This window comes from Phalaenopsis equestris, unplaced genomic scaffold (assembly GCF_001263595.1).
Source record: "Phalaenopsis equestris unplaced genomic scaffold, ASM126359v1 Scaffold000002, whole genome shotgun sequence".
Lineage (NCBI taxonomy): Eukaryota > Viridiplantae > Streptophyta > Magnoliopsida > Asparagales > Orchidaceae > Phalaenopsis > Phalaenopsis equestris.
In genome coordinates, this window is record NW_018164444.1 from 24,483,335 (window position 1) to 24,489,705 (window position 6,371).

The window sequence follows — 6,371 nt, forward strand, 5'->3', positions numbered from 1 at the left end:
TTAAAGTCTCATAAGAACGATGAACATCCACAAATTTCCCAGATGAATTCTCTTCCATCATAGTAGGTGTTGGAGAATAACTCATTCCATAATGATCTAATTTCTTTGATATTGCAGTAATCTGCGAAGCTAACATAGATATTGCATCAGAATCGTGGATACCAGCTACTCTTTCAGGATTTACCCTTTCAGAGGGCCATTGAAAATTATTGGTAGTCATCTTTTTTATTAACGAATAAGCCTCATCAAACGGTTTTGACATTAAAGAACCACCCGCCGCAGCATCTATTATCGATCTAAGAGATCCCACTAATCTATTGTAAAAAATTTTAATTATTAATCAATCTGGTAACAAATGATGTGGGCACTTCCTAAGAAGATCATTAAATCTCTCCCAAGCTTCATATATACGACTCTCCATCAATTTGACAAAATGATGTTATGTCATTTCTAAGTTTAGCAGTTTTTTATGGAGGGAAATATTTGGATAGAAATTTATGTGAAAGTTTCCCCAAGTTCTAATAGATCCAGGTGCTAACAAATTTAATCACATATTAGTCTTATCCCAAAGTGAAAAAGGAAAAAGTCTAAGTCTAACAGCATCGTTCGAAACTCTGTCATATTTAAAGGTAGCACAAAGTTCTAAAAAACTAGCAAGGTGTAAATTAGGATCTTCATGTTTTGTACCATTTGGATAATAGCAGGTTTAAGCTCAAATGAATTAGTAGCTACATCAGGATTTTGGATAGATAAGTGAATTTCATCTGCTGTAGGATTTGCATAATCTCGTAGAGGTCTAGGTTGATGTTCATTTTCTATTCCTTGATTGTTCACATTGTTTTCCATTGTGTCAGAATTTCTAGATTCTTTTCTTTGTTTTCTAATTCTCCTAACCGAATCATAGGATATAAGATTTTTAGGTCCAAATTTACGCATACAATTGAAATCAGTACACATAAAATCAGTTAACTAAATATGAAAATAAGTTGATATGAAACTAAATATGAAAATAAGTTGTAATTCAAGTAAAAGTTTTTTAATTATCTTAATATGTCCGTTACTCTAATTATGATTTTTTTTAAATCTAATTTTACTCCCCGGGCAACGGCGCCAAAAACTTGACAACGACTTTATATATGCTTAAGAAAATAAGAATTTGATACTGCTGCTAGAAGATTTAAATCCCCGACAACAGCGCTAAAAACTTGACAGTGGTTATAGATTTGATAAAGATGTGTAAAAAATATTCAATAATTACAAAGTCACACTTATCAATGCAAGTATAAGTATCGCTCAAGTAATGCAGGGCTCTAATAAAGTCATGGATATCGATCCCACAGGGAGTAATGTTAGAGGCTACAAACTAAGATTTAAAAAATCAATACTTAATCACAACAATATAGTTCAAATTGCATATTTGTCACTAATAGGAAATTGAAATAAAAATATAATTTTAATAAACTCTTAAATAACTAATTCTACTAATAAAGTTTCTAATGTGAAGTTCAATATATAAGAAAACATCCTTCTCCTTATCAAGAAATTTAAGTGAATGGATAAATTGAATCAGTTCAAATTGTATTATGCCAAATAGGAGCATACATATTCTTTACCCTTTGGACCGGACATAAAAAACATTGATTAATCCTATGCTTGGTTACTAAATCTACGGCTAGACTGGGGGGGTGTCGGCGGTCACGGCTTTCACTTCGGAGCTCACACGTTCCCCTCGTCTAACATCTACACTTCAGCACTCAAACGATAGGACCGAATTGAGAAATTTAGTCTGTCACTCTAAAATCTCCAATTATACGCCCGATAATTTTTATTTCCCTATTTAGTTGCATTCAACTTCCAAGGACTTTGACCTCCCTAAATCTTGGATGTAATCTTCACTTTAGTTGTAAAACTCAACATATTTTAACAAATTAATTGGCCAGATTGAAAGTAAATTAAGATTGAAGTGAAAAGATCATCACAACTTCTTTAACATTCTCATGGGACCATTTCACAAAATCTCAAGACAAGGAGAAAGACAGAAAACTACTCAGATTTCATGAAGAAGATATGACAAAACTTGGAATTTATATATAAAAGCAAAGTCATACAAATTTCAATAAGTGAATACAATTTATCTCTAATTCCTCCCCAAGCAAACTCTTCGAAGTTCCTCTGAATCTCTTCCTTTCATTATAACACACAGAATTCTCCTTCGAAGCCGCAAGGAGGAAGAAATCTATTCCTTTCTTTATAATACTCTGAAACTCTTCCTTTTCTTCCACTCTTACAATCTCTCAAAGAATTCCTGACAACACTAACCACTCTCTACACTCTAATGGGCACCACAAACAACAAAGATTCAGCGGAGCCCCCCAGGCACCCAAGTGGACACCCTCAGGCACCCCAGCGGACACACTTTTTCAGCTTCCAAATGTTTCTTTTAAAGTTGTAGAAGAGTTTTCAAGAGTTACACAAGTGTCCCTTCAAAAATCGTCCACATTCAATGCCTCTGTTGAGAGAACCGACGTGCTCACCGTCGGCGGCCTCGGTGGCGGCGTCTAGAATATTTAATTTTAGACTATCGGGAAAAACCCTCCATCGGCGACATCGAGCCCGTCGTCAGGGTCCAAGATCAAATCTTCATATTTTGGTCTTTTTTGCTCCAAATTTGCTCTTTTTTGCATCTTTTTGCTCCAATGACCGTAATTCAACATACCTGCAACAGAACATCAAAAATACTTTTCTTTAAAGTGCAATATCATCAAAATTAGTGTAAAATAGGTATGAAAATCTCAACATATTTTCCTTTGGTCATTTACCTAGTGCAATATAAATCCTCACCTCGTCTTTAGGCCTTTACACAATAATTTTGTGCAATTTAAGCTCTAACTCGCCTTAGGCTCCAAGGTTCTCGTTAGTTACAATAAAAATTCTCCTATCTTCCAGGCTATTTGTATGATTTTATCATGCAAATGTAAGCCCTAACTAATAAAATTGATAAGATGGAATGTCTAATAATATCTCTTTTAAATTGAAGCCAAACCATAGGATAGCTTGAGAAGTCACTGGGGTTCTCCTCAAAATCTGTATCATCCCCTAATTTTCTCTCTTTGGATTCCACAATAATTGTTCTAAATTTGAGCCCTGCCCATTCAACACTCCTTTGTGTGACTTTTAAAAAGTATTATCCTTTGAAATTCTTGAAGGCACTATTTTTTGATCTAAATCGAGAGTTTTCTTAGATGACCTCGGTCATTTAAGAATTAATTAACTATAGAAGCTTACCCTTATAGAAAACTTCAGAACCCAGCTTAATATAAATCCTGTTTAATTTTTCATATTAGATAGGAAAACTTATCGGTCAACATAAAGGTTCGCAGACTAAAATGGATATCATAAATTTTTTAGTTTATTTAATCGAGACTCACTAGTAAGTAATATGTCTATTCCTCTGAATAGATGTATCACTTGTGGTATTGTGATCGTTGATTTAAATTATTGTTTATATGAGATTGGTTCATAGTAGGAAGACAAATAAAGAAAACTATTTATAATTCATGAGGAGAATACAACAAAATACGGATTTCATATATAAAAACAAGTTTACAAAACAAATAAATAAAAGAACACAACTTATCTCACAATCCTTCCCAAGCAAATCCCTAGAAGTTCTCTTTAAGAACTTTCCCTCTTTACAAGTACTCTCAATTCTCTCTTAGGAAAGTAATGAAAAAAAAAATCTCTCACCTTCCCTCTCCTCTTACAATCCTTAAAGAAAATCTTCAAGCCCTTGACTTTCTCTCTCTCTCTCTTAGCTTTTTAGAAAATCCCTCACACCCCCTCCTTCTTCGCCCCCCTTTTCAAGCCCTCGACTTCCCTCCTTTTTATTAAAGGCTACCTCCCTCCAAAAAAAATTCAAAATTCCCTCCAAAATTCTATCCCAAAGTTAACCCTTTTGAATTCAAAAGACATGTATATTGATCCAAGAGACATATCTTCATAAAAGAACCTTCCAAAGTGTATAGATGCATTAAATCACTCGATGGGGTGTTTAGAACAAGTGTCCCTTTTAAAATTCATGCAAAATTCATCGCAAACCGCCTTAATCTGCAAAAACTCGTCTCTTGTGCCTCAGGTGCTGGTTTTGGCGCCTCGGGTGCTGGTTCTGGTGCTTCAGGCGCCATCCTACTTAAGACCACGTTGTTCTGGGTTTTGGCGCTTCAAGCGCTAGCTCTTTGTTAAAAGGCGCTTCAGGCACCAATTTTGGTGCTTCAGATGCCAGCTCTCTGTAAAGTGTCGCTTCAGATGCCAGTTCTAGCGCTTTAGGTGCCTGAATTTCAAAATTCATTGTTTTGGATCAAAATTTCGTCTTTTTCCTACTTTTTCTCCGAATGCCTAAAATTAATATACCTGCAACAAAAACATGAAAATATTCTTTTTAAAGTTTAATATCACCCAAAAAAACATGAAATGATACTTAAAACAGCATATTATTTTGGTGTATCCGTACACCAGTAAGAATTGTTGCATTATCAATTGATGGAGAGGGTTCCTTACCTTTAGTAGTAGTAATAGCAGGTCTCTTTGTTGTACCACCTGGTTTGAGTTGTGGGTGAAGCCAATAGCATTTATCATCATCACGCTCAAACATTTTGCAATGATTACAGCAATAAAGCATTTGCTCAGTTACAATGGGTTGCCAATACCCATTATGTTCTGTCTTTAATCACACTTCCTCAATAGGGGGAGTGCAGTGTCTCTTTCAACTAATATCCTTGCAAAAGATGGTCTAGACAAGTTGTAAGTTGAGATATCAAACTTCATTGGTCTTCCCTAGAGAACACCAATAGAAAAGAGGACCTTATGATGAAAATACTGTAATTTTAATCCTGGGATCTTGAACCAAATGGGGATAACTTGTGAAGGATGAACGACATGTGTCCATTTTAATATTTTCATTGGTTGTTCATCAATGTAAGTAACCTTTTGGAGAAAAGCTTGGCATAATATTCTTCTTTAACAAATTGAATCATCACATGTCTACCATCAAACAACCCCACCTTCCAGGAGCCTAAAAACTTCATTGCATCAAAGGTTTTCCTGATTACCTCCATTTTAGGATGACCCAAAAGAAATTTTCCTATTAGTTTGAACTTGCATCTGTAATTAAGTTCAGTGGCATCAGCTTCAGTGAAGATAAGAGCATGTTTTCCACTCTTCTTACTGTCATTTTTAAAGAGGGGACATACATCATTGTTGTCAAGAGAATCATGGTATTCCTGAGGGAATAACAATTTATCACCCAAGCTAGCAGCTCCAATGCCGACTACGTTAACAAAAGAGGATTTCCCAATAAAGTTTGGATCAGCTTGAGTGAGGCTATTTTCCATTTCAGCAGACAGAGTCAGTAAGTAGAGGAGCAAGCTTCAATGGAACAGTAAACTAGCCTCAAGCTTGAAAAAGAGAGAGCCCAGGAAGCCTCAAAAGAAAGTAACACAACACTGTTGATAAAAACAACCTCACCAACACTTTAAAAAGGCCTAAAATGCATAGTAACAGTAAGAAAAAGGTCACCAAATGAGCAAGGTAGTCGCTAGCCGCCATTGCTAAAGGCCAAACCCTAGCAGAGCAAATTGCGTCGCAAACATTTATGTGTGTGTGTGTGTGTGTGTGTGTGTGTGTGTGTGTGTGTGTGTGTGTGTGTGTGTGTGTGTGTGTGTGTGTGTAACAAAAAAATCCATTTCCCCAAAATCAAGTTACATCTGATGAAAGGGAGATCAACCGAATCTCCATAAATCAAAACTTTCAAAAAACTAAAAGGACATATAATACATATTATCCATTATGTAGCTCTGGAAGATTTAGCTAGATAGTTAGCATGTTGGTTCCCTTCCTTGTGAATATGGCTCCAAAGCACATGAGTCCTCTGAGCTAACTTTAAAATTTTCCTGGCCCATTAAGTTTGCTATCGGCGGATGGAAGACTTCCCTTGAAGAATGTTGATCAACTGTAATGCATCTAATTCAATTTGGAGAAGAGAAATTTTGAGAGAGGTATCTATCTTTGAAACCTAAAATATAGTCATTGCTTCAGTTTCTAAAGTAGAATTGAAACAAATAGGAGTTTGGAAATACCACAAATACTTCACAAGATGATTCCTACAAATACCCCCCAATGCCCGCAGTTATGGAAGAGTAACTCTCATTAGTGTTGATTTTTACCCAAGGGAAGGATGGTTTACACCATTAAACATTTGGCACTTGAAAGCCAGTCTTGAGTGGAGGTGTAGAGCAGGAAGGTGAATGCCAAAAAGGGTATGGATTTTGTGAAGATTACTGCAGCAATTAAGAGCAATAGAGTGGGAATTGGTT